This window comes from Giraffa tippelskirchi, chromosome 9, assembly GCF_054371585.1.
Source record: "Giraffa tippelskirchi isolate mGirTip1 chromosome 9, T2T-mGirTip1v1.2.pri, whole genome shotgun sequence".
Classification (NCBI taxonomy): Eukaryota; Metazoa; Chordata; class Mammalia; order Artiodactyla; family Giraffidae; genus Giraffa; species Giraffa tippelskirchi.
Window position 1 is genome coordinate 102,257,139 of NC_137283.1, and position 15,537 is coordinate 102,272,675.

Here is a 15,537-nt window from a genome sequence, read left to right on the forward strand (position 1 = left end):
AAATGGAGTTTTAGAGACACATTTCAGTTTGGAGTTTTATGTGTTATAAGTAACAATACTATTAGAGAAGTCATCTAACCATGTTTAATCTACCAGTTACCATCCTACATAAAAGTAACATCCCTTCTTACCTTACCCCTGAACTTTGGCATTTTCTGTCACCTTAACTCAGTTTTATTTTCCCCATTTTATTTTTCTAGATATAAACTACGTTTTTGGAGTTATATTTTTTATTCCTTGTCTCTCTCCACTCAAACACAATCTCTCCAGGGGCAGGGTTTTTGGCTTACTCTTTTTGTTTGTTTGTTTATTCTCAATACCTAGAAGAGTTTCTGGCCCATAGGAGGAATACAGTATTATTTTTGTGGAATAAACAGTGGCCACAGGACTGGAAAAGGTCAGTTTTCATTCCAATCCCAAAGAAAGGCAATGCCAAAGTATGTTCAAATTAACACACAATTGCACTCATCTCACACGTGAACAAAGCAATGCTCAAAATTCTCCAAGCCAGGCTTCAACAGTACGTGAACCGTGAAACTCCAGATGTTCAAGCTGGATTTAGAAGTGGCAGAGGAATCAGAGATCAAATTGCCAACATCCGTTGGATCATTGAAAAAGCAAGAGAGTTCCAGAAAAACATCTATTTCTGCATTAATGACTAAGCCAAAGCCTTTGACTGGGTGGATCACAACAAATGGTGGAAAATTCTTCAAGAGATGGGAAAACCAGATCACCTGACATGCCTCCTGAGAAATCTGTATGCAGGTCAAGAAGCAACAGTTAGAACCAGATGTGGAACAACAGACTGGTTCCAAATAGGGAAAGGAGTACATTAAGGATGTGTATTGTCACCCCGATTATTTAACTTATATGCAGAGTACATCATGTGAAATGCCAGGTTGGAGGAAGCACAAGGTGGAATCAAGATTGCTGGGAGAAATAGCAATAACCTCAGATATGCAGATGACACCACCCTAATGGCAGAAAGTGAAGAAGAACTAAAGAGCCTCTTGATGAAAGTGAAAGAAGAGAGTTAAAAAGTTGGCTTAAAACTCAACATTCAGAAAACTAGGATTATGGCATCCAGTCCAGTCCCATCACTTCATGGCAAATAGATGGAGAAACAATGGAAAGAGTGAGAGACTTTGTTTTTTGGGGGCTCCAAAATCACTGCAGATGGTGACTGCAGCCGTGAAATTAAAAGATGCTTGCTCCTTGGAAGAAAAGCTATGACCAACCTAGACAGCATACTAAATAGCAGAGACGTTACTTTGCCAACAAGGTCCGTCTAGTCAAAGCTATGGTTTTTCCAGCAGTCATGTATGGATGTGAGAGTTGGACTATAAAGAAAGCTGAGCACTGAAGATTGATGCTTTTGAGCTGTGGTGTTGGGGAAGACTTTTGAAAGTCCCTTGGACTGCAAGGAGATCCAACCAGTCCATCCTAAAGTCAGTCAGTCCTGAATATTCATTGGAAGGACTGATGCTGAAGCTGAGACTCCAATACCTTGGCCACCTGGTGTGAAGAACTGACTCCTTGGAAAAGATTCTGATGCTGGGAAAGATTGAAGGCTGGAAGAGAAGGGGACAACAGAGGATGAGATGGTTGGATGGAATCACTGACTCGATGGACATGAGTTTGAGCAAGCCCCAGGAGTTGGTGATGGACAGGGAAGCCTGGCATGCTGCAGTCCATTGGTGGCAAAGAGTTGTACATGACCGAGCAACTGAACTGATCTGAACTGAACTGAACATTTGTGCTAGTCTAGCATTTTTACTGCCTTTAGAAAGATAAAATATGTTAAAAGGAACTAAGGTATATCAGGTTTTTCTAGGTATAAATAGCTGGGACAAAATGCATGTATAAGATTTATTGAGCTAAGCCTGTTTCTTCTGATTAGAACAAATGAAGGCCAATTTGCTAAGAAGATTCTTACAACCATATGGCAGTGACAATAAATGTCACCTTTTTTGTAGTCTGTATAACTTGGCTTATTTTGTTGCTTTATTGTATTCTACTCCAGTTTCTTCCCCTAAATTCCTTAAAATGCAAAAGTCCATGTGCCTAATTTTTATCTAACAAATTAAATTTGCTAGGAATGCTGTATAGCTAGAAGAAAGGGAGAGGCTGCGTCAAGAAGCTCATACGTACATACTTATGTTTTCAAATTATCTGTGCAGACCCTGCATCAAAAACTCAGTTAAGCATTGGTGAACTTCATTTCAGCTCCAGGTGCTAAGTGAAAGTTATGGTTATTGTAAAATAAAAAGTTAAGAAACTGAAAGGAGAAAATGGGTACAGAAGAAAAAAAAAAAGAAGTGGTGTATAATCCCTGGCTCCACAACTTCACATTAAATGAGGAGGTGAACATTATACAATGAGCGAAAAATCAATGAGGTAGAAATACTCTTCCTCAGGAAGTGAATGAGGCAAAAATGGACTCTTTTCCTTTTATTGAATTTGGGTGCTGCTGGGATCTGTTGATTTGTTGATTCTAATTTTATTAGCTTTCAACATCGATTTATTTACTCATTTAATCAGAATCAGTGTTTCTCACATACCTGAGCATAGAGCCCAGAGTGACCAGGGACCTGGGGATAACAGAGTGTGGGTCTGTTAGAGGTCTGTGAAATATGATGAGTCACTCATTGAAGGTAGGCGAGTGTACCAATTACCTCTGATCTTCTTAAAATGAACGCTTATTTATAAATGGAAATAACTTTTCCTCTCTTTTAAATACATATTTATTTTGAAAAGAAAAGGGAAGGTATGACAATTGATTCTCATTTATATTTCCCACCTAGAGGTAACTTGATCAGGACTGGGTGCATACCTTTGTGGACTCTTAAATGCATTCACACACATGTGTATATACCCACACACATTCAAGCACGTGTAAACTTTTTCATGCTAAAAATGCTGAGATATAAACTCCCTTTTTACTTTGATGTTGAACTGAAATAAATAAGATACCTCTTTATTGGGAGCTAAAATTTAGGAGGATGTACAGCAGGTGATCCTAGTGGATGATCTAATCAGAGGGAAAGATTGGTTTACAATTGAGAGTTAGTGATAGACTGATTAATGTTTTGGCTAGTGCACTTTCTAGGTGGTTCTGTAGGTGGTCATTCATATTTGGGAACATATTATTTAAATCTTACATTTTATTGTGAAAAATAGAAATGCTTAAACCAGTAGAATAAAAGAATGACTTGGTCATTAAGAAACGTGTACTTTTTTCTTAAAATTTATTTTATAGAAGTATAGTTGATTTATAATGTTGTATAGTTTCTGTTGTATAGCAAGGTGATTCACTTATATATTAATATATATATTCAGTTTTATATATGTATTATTTTTCATTGACAAACCTAGATAGCGTATTAAAAAGCAGTGACATCACTTTGCTGACAAAGGTCCATTATAGTCCAAGCTACGGTTTTTCCAGTAGTCATGTGTCGATGTGAGAATTGAACCATTAAGAAGACTGAGCACCCAAGAATTAATGCTTTCAAATTTTGGTGCTAGAGAAGACTCTTGAGAGTCTCTTGGATTGCAAAGAGGTCAAACCAGCCAGTCCTAAAGGAAATCAACCTTGAATATTCATTGGAAGGACTGGTGTTGAAGCTGAAGCTCCAATAATTTGGCCACTTGAGGTGAAGAGTTGACTCATTGGAAAAGACCTGATGTTGGGAAAGATTAAAGACAAAAGGAGAAGAGGGTGACAGAGGATTAGATGGTTAGATAGCTTCACTGACTCAATGGACATGAATTTGAGCAAGCTCCGGGAGATAGTGGAGGACAGAGGAGCCTGGGATGCTGCAGTCCATTAAGTTGCAAAAAGTCAGACATGGCTTAGTGACTGAACAGCAAAATTCTTTTTCTTATTCTTTCATTATGGTTTATTACAGGGTATTGAATATACTTCCCTTTGCTATACAGTGGGACCTTATTGTTTGTCTATTCTATATATAATAGTTTGCGTCTACTAATCTCAAACTGCCAATCCATCTTTCCCCACCCCCTACCCCTTGGCAGCCACAAGTCTGTTCTCTATGTCTGTGAGTCTATTTCTGTTTTGTGGAAATTCATTTATGTCATATTTTAGATTCCACATATAAGTGATATCTATAACAGATATGGTATCTGTCTTTCTCTTTCTGACTTACTTCATTTAGTATGATAATCTCTAGGTCCATCTATGTTGCTGCAGATGACAGTATTTGTTCTTTGATATGGCTGAGCAGTATTCCACTGTGTATCTATACCACATCTTTGTCCATTCATCTGTCAGTGGACATTTAGTTTGCTTCCTTGTCTTGGCTATTGTGAATAGTGCTACTATGAACATAGGAATATGTGTATCATTTTGAATTATAGTTTTGTCCAGATATATGCCCAGGAGGGGATTGCTGGGTCATATGGTAGTTCTATTTTTAGGATTTTGAGGAACCCCCATACTGTTTTCCATAGAGGCTGCACCAATTTCATTTCTACCAACAGCATAGAAAGGTTCCTTTTTCTCCACACCCTCTCCAGCATTTGTTATTTGTAGATGTTTTAATGATGGCCATTCTGACCATTGTGAGGTGATACCTCATTGTTGTTTTGATTTGCATTTTTCTAATGACTAGCAATGCTGAGCATCTTAAAAAAAAAGTGTATTTTGGTCAATAAGCTATTTGGAATCATATGAATAGGAAGATGTGAAATTCTTGAGATTGTCAGAGAGAGAGAAACTAGAATGGAATGTGGAATGTGCAGAGGACAAACACTGAGGTTCTGTGGGAAATGATTTGGGTCAAAGGTACCAGAGCTGGTGGCATTCTGAGCACTGACACACCTGCTGTTCCTACAAATGATGTAAATAGAACAAACATTTCCTTCCCTGTCCTTGTTAGCCTAACCACCTGGAAGAAATCCAGGAGTGGGAGATGATGGAGTTCATGTTACCTAGCAATTCATCACATAAATCTTTCTATGTCATTAACTTTTTTGATATTATTTTTAATGATTGCCAAGAAATCATTATAAGATTATACCATGATTTATTAAGTAAAACCATTCTTGATAGTCTTAGGAGTGTGGTAGGCAGAATAATGGTGCTCCAATTATGTCTACATCCTTATCCCGGGAATCTATGAATGTTATTAGTTTACATGGCAAAGGGAATTACAGTTGCAGATAAAATTAATGTTGTTTATCAGCTACGTTAAAAAAGGGAGATTATGCTGGAATATTAGGATGGTCTCAGTGTAATCACAAGGGTAGTTAAAAGTGGAAGGGGAAATGTAGAGAGAGTTAGAAAGGTGGCAATATGAAAAGAGCTTAGCCAGATAGTCTCTAGTTGCTGGCTTTTAGGATGGAGGGAGGGGGCCATGAGCCAAGGAAAGCAGGCAGCCTTTAAAAAATGAGAAAGGCAAGAAACTGATTCTCCTCTGCAGCCTCCAGAAAGGACCCCAACTAGATCTTGGCCCAGTGAGGTGCTTGTCAGATGCTGACCTATAGAACTGTAAAATTATAAATGTATTATTTAAGCACAAAAGTTTTGCTAAGTTGTCACAGCAGCAATAGAAAACTAATGCAAGTTCTAGTTATATCTCTCTAGAGGCTTTCCAGATTTCAGTCTAGAACCAATCTAGTTCTCAGAGTATTCTTTTAAAATGTAAACTTCTTCACTTTACAGTTATCCTTGAAACACAACATTATAAAGCAATTATCCTCCAATTAAAAATAAATTTGAAAAAGTAAATTTAGAAATGAGATATTAAAAATTAAAAAAAAAAATCATATGCCTTCAAATTGCTCTTGAGCATAAAGTTTAAACTTTTGCAAGAACCTATAAGGCCCTGCATGAATTAGTACATAATAATATACTTCCCCTACTCTTCAAGCCATTTTTCTCTTCACTCTCTTCCCTCATCTTATAATACTTAATTAAGTTACTTAAACAAGCCAAGCTCTTTCTAAGCATAGATGGTAGGCATAGTGGTTAAGCACACAGATCCTAGAACCAAAGTGCTTGAGTTTGAATCCTTGTTCTCTTGCTTACTAGTGGTGTAACCAAAGAAAAGTCACTTTACCTCTCTTTCTCTTCTCTCGTCTGTAAAATTGAATTAAATATACATTTTTATATTTAGAGCATGTGGAGCTGCACCTGGCACATAGTAAGCACTTTGACATTATAATATGTAAAAAAGCCTATACTTGGAGCACTGTTCTTTCTGATCTTTGCATTGATAGTTCTTTCTCACTCTTCAAATCTCATCTTGAATGTTATCTCAGAGGGATCACCCCTGATAACCTTGTATAGTCTGCTCTCCTCCTTGTTATTCATCATCCTGTTTCCTGTAAGTACTATTTCCTTCAAGTTACTTATCACCATATGAATTATTTCTGCATTTGTTTTTTATGTATCAACTGTGCTTCTGCCTTTATATTGTAATTTTTTTAGAGTGAGAGTTATGGCTTTTTTTTTTTTTCAACTTTGGTGCATATAATTGGTATGGGGCTGTTTTCTTGTTCTTGGACACAAGATGTTTATCTTTACTAGTTCTCTTAAACTGGGAAAAAGCCATCTTCCAGACAATGACAGCAATGACATCTTAATGCTATGTGAGACCCTCCAGGACTCTCTCCCACATTGTGGAAAATCTTAAAAGTAGTGTGTTGGGCTGAAGGTGCCATAAGATGGAAACAGTCTGAAAGGCCAAGCCATTACATAGAGGACAGCCTCCCCGGAGAGTGCAAGAGAGATTGTGTGAGAGAGAAGTACCTCTTGTTGGAATAAAATTTTGTGATGACATGGGTTTCATCCGTTATTGCAGCATAACCTAGTCTATGTCACTCACACAGGTGGTGATTGTATCAGTTTGCTAGGGCTGGTGTAACAAAGGACCAAAAACTGGGGTGGAGGTGGGGCTTAAACAAGAAGCATTTGTTGTTTCCCATTTCCAGATGCTGAAAGTCTGGAATTAAGATGTCAGCAGGCTTGGTTCCTTTTGAGGGTTGTGAGGGTAGGATTTCTTCTAGACTGCTCTCCTTGGCCTGTGCATGGCTGTCTTCTTATGAGCCTGTCTCTTCATATCATTTCCCCTTTCTATGCTTGTCTGTCTCCAAATCCTTTTTATAAGGGCACCGGTCATATTGGATTAGAGGCCCAGCCCACTCCAGTATGATCTGATCTTCATTTTACTAATTTTTAATACATCCACAATAATCCTATTTTCCAATAAGGTCACATTCTAAGGTGGTTAGGACTTCAACATTTGAATTTTGGGAGATACAATTCAACCCACAACAGAGATGATTATATACACACTGAGTGGATGACTAGATAAAGGTTTTTTTTTTTAAGTATCTCTAACTCTTTGCTTTCTTATACCTTATGTTCTCCCTCATAACTAAAATTTATAAAGAATAGAAGTACATCCTTTCAGATGTCAAAAATTTAGGAAAAAATTAACCTTTTATGAAAGAAGCCTGTCCAAATGACACTACACACTCAGGTTTGCTTATCTCTGAAGACTTTGTTCTAAAACATTAAATTTAATGCCCTTCTCATCCTGTGGTCAATGTATGATTTCTACCTTTTCCTCTATTGTTAATTCTTATTAATTTACTTATTTTGAACTGGGGACTGAGGGCTCCTGGATTCATTATTCACTAATTGCATGATTTGGGGCTAGTTAGTTATTTTTTGAATCTAAGATTTTATATCTACAGCATGAAGACAGTAATACATCATAGAATTTTTGTGGAGATGGAAAAGAGATAATGAATCAAAAGTGTCTAACACAGCAGTATGCACACAATGGATGCCTGAATGCTAGCTATTACTACTACTACCATCAATAACAATAATGACAATTGCTAACATTTATTAAATGTTTTCTATGTGCTAGAAACTTGTCTAGGTGCTTAATAAATGTCAGGTGCTTAATAAATATCTAAATATCTTAATAAATATCAGGTGCTTAATAAATATTTTCGGAGAAGGCAATGGCACCCCACTCCAGTACTCTTGCCTGGAAAATCCCATGGACAGAGGAGCCTGGTAGGCTGCAGTCCATGGGTTTGCTAAGTGAAGTAAGCTACTTCACTTTCACTTTTCACTTTCATGCATTAGAGAAGGAAATGGCAACCCACTCCAGTGTTCTTGCCTGGAGAATCCCAGGGATGGAGGAGCCTGGTGGGCTGCCGTCTGTGGGGTCACACAGAGTCGGACACGACTGAAGTGACTTAGCAGCAGCAATAAATATCAATTGATTTTTAAATTTTCACAATTACCTTAATGATATTGGTAATGATGCTGTTTCTCTTAATTTTCAAATGAAAGTGAGCCACAGAGAGTTTGAGGAATCTGCCCAAGGACACACAAATGGTACACGGCAGAGTCAGGATTTAAACTCATATTGTTTAGCTCTAAAGCAATGAAAAACAAAGCTTATTAAAACTTATACATAAAAAAATAACAGAAATGAAAGCAACAAAAAAACTAAAGAAATCCTGAAATAGCTGAAGTAAACTTTGGAGATCTAATGCCTTTAGATTGCCAAGATCTCAGTCTCAGAGGAAATTTTCACTTCTATCCAAGTGGAGTTCCATGATTTTGAAGTTGGCTAACCAGCACTGTGACCTCAGGGAACATGGATTTTTACTCTATGCCTTTTTACTAAAAGTTGAAATCCATTTCCCATCTGCCAGACAATTTCAGACAGAGAGAACAAGTGATGAGTTGGCAAACTAGAAATCAACAGGAATTATCCATCTGAGGAAGACCGCGATGTGACAGGGCTTCCAGCAAACTTGGAGGAGATGATGCCTGATGGTGGTCCTGAGGTCAGGGTTCTTCTGCTTTCTTCTAACAAGCTCAGTGCATAGCCCAGAGCAGGTTGGTCCTCAGAGAAAGTATGTTGAACTAATTTAAGCTGAAGTTTAATCTCTGTGGCCTCCAGCCAGTCCTGTCCCAGCTGACATTTCTCATCTTCCCCAGATTAACCTGAATCAAATTCTTCCTTCCAGCCTGGGTTTAAATCCTTATCATTGGATAAAACTTACCATGTCCTATGAGATGTGAACATTTTAAAAAGGAACTCTGGATCAGTGATCCTCACCAGGATCCGTTTTGTCCCCCCAGGGGACATTTGTCACTGGAGAAACTTTTGGCTGTGACTCTTGGGGTGATGGCATGATTGTTCTATGGGGTACAGTTTAGGGGTGCTGCTTAATGTCCTACAATGCACAGAACTACCCTCCCCACCCCCTGCCTGCAGCAAAACTGAGCTGCATGTCAAAGAGTTGGACTGGTATTTTGAGGATGGTGAATGACTTGATAGCATGGCACCATGAGATCCATGGCTGCTTCCTTGCTAGATCAGGCTGGGGCAAGAGAAAGAATATGAAGTATTCTAAGGGTCATGCATTTGATGCATGTGTCAGCTGATGATTCACTTAAAAAACTGTCAAATACTGGAGTGATTGTAATAAAATAGGAGACAGTCTTGAGAATAGTTAAGGTTTAAGCTTTTTAGACAACATGATTTGTGTTCATTTCCCAGCTAAATTACATGACTTTGGAAAACCTATTTAGGTTTCCTGGGATTCAGTCACTTCATTACTAAAATGCAAGTAAGACTACTGTCATATGTCAGCAGCTAGGGTTAAATGGGCTAACATATATGAAAGGCTCCGCACATTTAAACACTACATAAGTGTTAACCATATTAACAATAATAGTAATTTTTGCTATTATTGAAACAGTATGGTGTATCAGAAAGAACACAAAATCTACAGTTAGATAAGTTTAGTTTCCTCATACATAATATTGTGATAATAGTTCTAAGGGAGTATAACAACTAATAGTCATGGCAACAATAATGTTAATAGGCTTAATATATACATAATATTGTATGTACTGGGTACTATTTCAGATTCTTTGCAGGTTTTAACTCAGTTCTATCACGTGGGTAATATTATAATCACTATTTTGCAGAAGAGGGTTAAAATGCATTGTGAGCTATAAATCCTACCAAAATGTTGGCTGCTATTACCAGTCACATATCTCAGTCTTCTCTGCACACTATCTTTTTGGCTCTATGTGATGTCCCATGACATTCTTAGATGATATTTGATGTCTCTTGATGGTGGTGGGGTCCAACTCTTTTACCACCCCATGGGCTGTAGCTCACCAGGCTCCTCTGTCCATGGGATTTCCCAGGCAAGAATACTGAAATGGATTGCCTTTTCCTTCTCCAGGGGATCTTCCCAACTCAGGGATTGAACCCTGGCAGGTGATTCTTTACCACTGAGCCACCAGGGAACCCCCCAAAGATATTTATACTAGACCTAATATCCACTGAAAAATGCACATGCTTATTATTTAATGGAAGCAGAGAGACTGCCATCCATTTCCCACTGTTGACTTTCTTCCAGATAAAAGGATGAGAGCCAACTCTTGCCACCTTGGCCCAAAATGATAGTTCAGATGCAAAAGGGCCTTTCTGACAAAAAAAAAAAACTCACATAGACCTCAACTCTCCCTTGCCAAGTCTTGCTCAAAATGGGTATAGGGAAAGGAGTGTGAATTAAAGGAGCTTTTGAGACATTTTTATTATTCCAGTCAAACGGGTCAACACTCACCAGTAAATTTCACCCCCAACTCTATTTATTTCTAGTGTGTTTGGAGGTGGGGAAGGGAAGATAAATCTTATACCACTGTCTTCCCCCATGGCTTCATTATGCTGTGGGTGGTGAACTGCTGTAATAGGTGACTAGCATCTAGATTCCTTCAGTTCTGTGCTGGTGACATTCTCCTGTCTCACAGCTGCCACAGCACCACTTCTGTTCTGACATACCTGATGTGTTACTTTTTTTGGAATTTGTTTTGTGGGTGACTTCTGAGACTCAAAAAGAAATTCTCTGCTGGTTCAGGGCAAACTTAGCCTAGATTCTGGTAGGGGTAGAAAGAGATCTTTTTTCCCTACTCTGTATGCCTAAGAGAAAGTATTGCTTATAGTCTCTTTGAAAGCTGAGAGGAAAAATCACATTGATGTTATTTTTAGTGTATTGTGAATTAAATAGTCATGCTTGACCCAAGACAGGGAGGAAAATTTTATTATGCCAACTTTTAATATCCTTTGGACACTCTAATTTGGTAATATTTCTTAATTGTTTAATGTTGCAGTAATGCATGCCTTTCCTTCCCTCATTTTCTTATTTAAGTGGCAGCCATTGATTAGAAAACATTTCTGGGAATCTACCTACATAATCATATATTGCCTTTGATTATAGTTGATATTGTTAGTAAGATTTCTACTAGGAAAGAAAATATATTGATGAAAAGAGTAGATAGCTACAATATTTCTAAACCTAAAAAGATGTGTGTATTTTGTTCTTCTGATAACATCAAAGTTCTTATTCTTCTGACATAGAATATTGCATATTTTTTGATGTATGTTTAGTGCTGAATCTCCTGTTTTATCTAGAACAGTTCTCGCATTTACAAGTAAGAACTGAAACTGTGCTAAGAGGGCATAGTTTTAAATAAATAATTTTTAAAAAGTCCTTGTGAGTGTTTTCTGTCTTGTTGGCTTTTCTTTAATTTTAAAAACATACTGATTTTTCAAGTAACTTTCAATTTTGTGTCAGTATTTAAATAAGACAGTTGATGCTTTTTCCCTTTGAATTAACACTGCCTATTGTCATTTTATGGTCTGTTAATTTAATGGTGATTTTCTGAACCCTAGTTTTGTTGTATGGCTATTGTACAAATGATTTTTTTTTTTTTTTGCCTGTAATTTGTTCCAGATAATAATCCCTGATATCACACCAGGAAATTTCTGTGTAATGTAAATTTCAGTGTTAAATTATTTATTGCATATAAATTTTCTATCAGAAGAGGATCAGCGCACTGAATCCACTAATGCTGGTCTAATAGAAAGTTAATGGCTTATTCCAACTGATTTTGCAAGAACAAAGGGACACCAGAAACTCAATGACAGTGTGCAATTAGCCAGATGCTGAGGGAATAGGTTTTCTATAGTCCACATTAACTGTGCAGAAACTACAAAGGTAGCAACTTCTTTGTAAACCATATTCCTTATTGGATTATCACCATTAAACCTGCAGAGAGTGGAGCTGAAAATCAGTAGTACACTTGGGTGGATAGAAGTCTTCTGAGATTAGTTGTCCACTTGGTGAGAGCCTAATACTAGGGTGTTATACAGAGACAGGAAGTGTATGCCTCCTTTGAGACGGCATTGCTCTACTCTACTTTCCTAGTTTGAAAATTAGATCTGCGGGGGTACCGTGATGACTAGTGATGCAGATTCAAATTACTGTTCTTTGAACATGATTTCAGCAGTGACTCCACTTCCTTTTGGTAAATCACAAAACAAACAGTTATCCAGCCAGGCAGGATTGTCTACCTCTTCTGCAATATTTAAGCCATGACTCTGGCTTCATCAAATGAAAAACTATTGCTATTCAAAAAATGCTATTATGAGAATGAAAGGCATATAACAGACTGATAGGGTATTTTTGCAACTCACATATCTGACGAAGGACTTATATCCAGAATATACGAAGATATATAGAAAAACTAAAGAGAAAAACTAAGAAATAAAAATAATAAAATATAAGTAAAATATTGAAAGGCTTCTCTGGTGGCTCAACGGTAAAGAATCTGTCTGCCAATGCAGGAGATGCAGGTTTGATCCCTGGGTCAGAAAGATCGCCTGGAGGAGGAGCTGGCAACCCACTCCAGTATTGTTACCTTGGAAATCCTGTGGACTGAGGAGGCTGGCAGGCTACAGTTCATAGGGTTGCAAAGAGTCAGACACAACTTAGCGATTAAACAACAATAACTTGTTGCTCTTTTCTAGAATGTTCTATGTATTTCTATGATACCTCAATAAGGCTATTTATTATTAATACAAACAATAAAAAGCTTTTCAAAATAATCATGCCCCTCCTTGAAGAAACAATTCAACAATACATGATTTTGAAAAAAAAGTCTTCCACTTAGTGAACTTTTCCTTTATCTTACCAACTAGATGCATAACCATCTTTCTGTCTTCTTATTTTATCTCTCTTCATTGTTTCTTACTATCTTTTCATCATTGGTGTTCATTTGTTTGATATTTTCTTAATATAATGCATTTTCCCCTAGACTCAGGAAAGGTGAACTCACAGACATTGAAAACAAACTGATAGTTACCAGAAGAGTAGGGTGGGGAGGGAAAAATTAGGAGTTTGATATTAACATAAACATACTACTACATGTAAAATAGATAACCAATAACATTCTAATGTATAGCACAGAAAACTGTACTCAATATTTTATAATAACCTATAAGGGAAAAGAATCTGAAAAAGAATATATATATACATATGTATATATATATCTCTCTGAATCACTCATATATATTTATATAACCCACATATATATCTGAGTCATTGCTGTATACCTGAAACTACTATGATGTAAATCAACTATACTTCAATTAAAAAAAAAAGAAAGAAAGGTGGGACTGGAGACCCAAAATGATCATTGTAGCTTAGTCTCCCTGGAAACAGTGTTTCTAAAAGCACAATTTTATGACCAGTTAATATCTTCCTCCAGACAATGGGCCTGCACTTGGAAGCTTGATGGAACAAGTCATATATAGTTTTTCCTCACTTCTCTGCTTGGACCCATTCAGATGTTTTCCAGATAAAATTCAATTAATATTTACTTAAGATGAATACTTAAAAAAATAGTAAGCTATTGCTCATTTCACATAGATAAATAAGTTAAAGTGGCTGTCTTTTTGAAAGGGTAGTTTAAAAATCAAAGGTAAAGCTGTTTTACATATGACGCTATAAGACATGTAAATATATGATTTATTTAAAAAATCGCCTCTAAAAATGTTCCTTTTCTTTTTTTTCTTTGTCATACTTAGGTGCTCAGTTCCAAGCTGTGACTCCCTTGGAAGATCAGGCCACAGCAGACTTCTGCTCTATAAACTCTGAGAAAGCCTTTGACCAAAAGCAATAAGTCCAGATTTGATCTGAAAATGGGCATCAAGAAATCAAGGAGCCTTATTTAATACTTTTCTGTACCACAGCCTGGAGTGAGGGGAGATGGAGTTTGATGTCACTTCCCTATTACCAAGGAGGGAGAGAAAAATCTTGGAAACGGTCTATGACTATCAAGGAGACTGGACATGTGAAACATTGGGAGGAATTTTTCAACCAACCCAAGCTTTATTTGCTTCTTCTTCCCTGATGAACTTCTGATATGATTACCTAGAGGATGTCCACTTTGTCGTCCTCACAAGCCGCTTGCCATGCCAATGCTTTTGTGAGTCTCTGTTACCAAAAGGTAGTTTTCTCAGACTTGAGGCTTGTTGGATGGTGGAAAAAAAAGACAAAGGACATCTGGACGAGGGCATCAACATAGAAGAATCAGAAATGTATAACTCAGCCATCTCAGCTCTGGCTGCATATCCCCGGGATCACCTGGGGAACTTTGAAAACTGGTAATGCCCTCCCAGAAATTCTGACTTAAATGACTGGAGCTGTAATTGCTATGAGGCTGAACAAGTCACCAGCTAAGACATCATAGATGCCATCCACTGAAAGTGCTGCTTGGTGAGTAATGCCAAGCAGAGTGACCAGCCCTGGGCTTTTCTCTGAATGTCCAGTCCATATCAAGCACCTTTCTTTTTTTTTTTAATTAGTTTATTTATCTATTTTTTAACTTTATAATATTGTATTTGTTTTGCCATACATTGACACGAATCCACCTTTCTTTTTTAAAATTTATTTTATTTGTTATTTATTTATTTTTGGTTACGGTGGGTAGACTCTCTCTAGTTGCGGTGAGTGAGGGTCGCTCTCTAGTTGCAGTGCGCTGGTTTCTCATGGCTGTGGCTCCTCTGGTTGCGGAGCATAGGCTCTAGGGGATGTGGGCTTCGACAGTTGCAGCTCTTGGGCTCTGTTGTGTGGGCTCAGTAGTTGTGGTGTGTGGGCTTAGTTGCCCCACAGCATGTGAAATCTTTCTAGACCAGGGATCGAACCCATGACCCTTGCATTGGTAGGCAGATTCTTAACCACTAGACCACCCGAGAAGTCAAGGACCTTTCTTTATTGAAGAAAAATTAATTTACTTCTGTCACAGCCTTTAGATGCTTGGGAATGTGGGAGTAGAACTGTGTATTACTTGTGCCTTACAAGCTCCAGGAGTTGGTGATGGACAGAAAAGCCAGGTGTGCTGCTGTCCATGGAGTTGCAAAGAATTGGACATGACTGAGAGACTGAACTGAACTGAAGCCTTGGATGGTAATAGGATGTTAATAGACAAGAAATATGTCCATTTTTAAGGCACCTCTCTGAGTTAGGAGTCCAGAAAACTGAGTTTAATGAAGCATGATGTACATACTAGTGGTAACTGGCTCAGAGGAATCATAGCATGATGAATGTGGAGCATAGTATGGAAAGATGAGACCTGGTTTCTAGTCATGGTTCTGCCACAAAAAACCTTGAGGGGTTCCT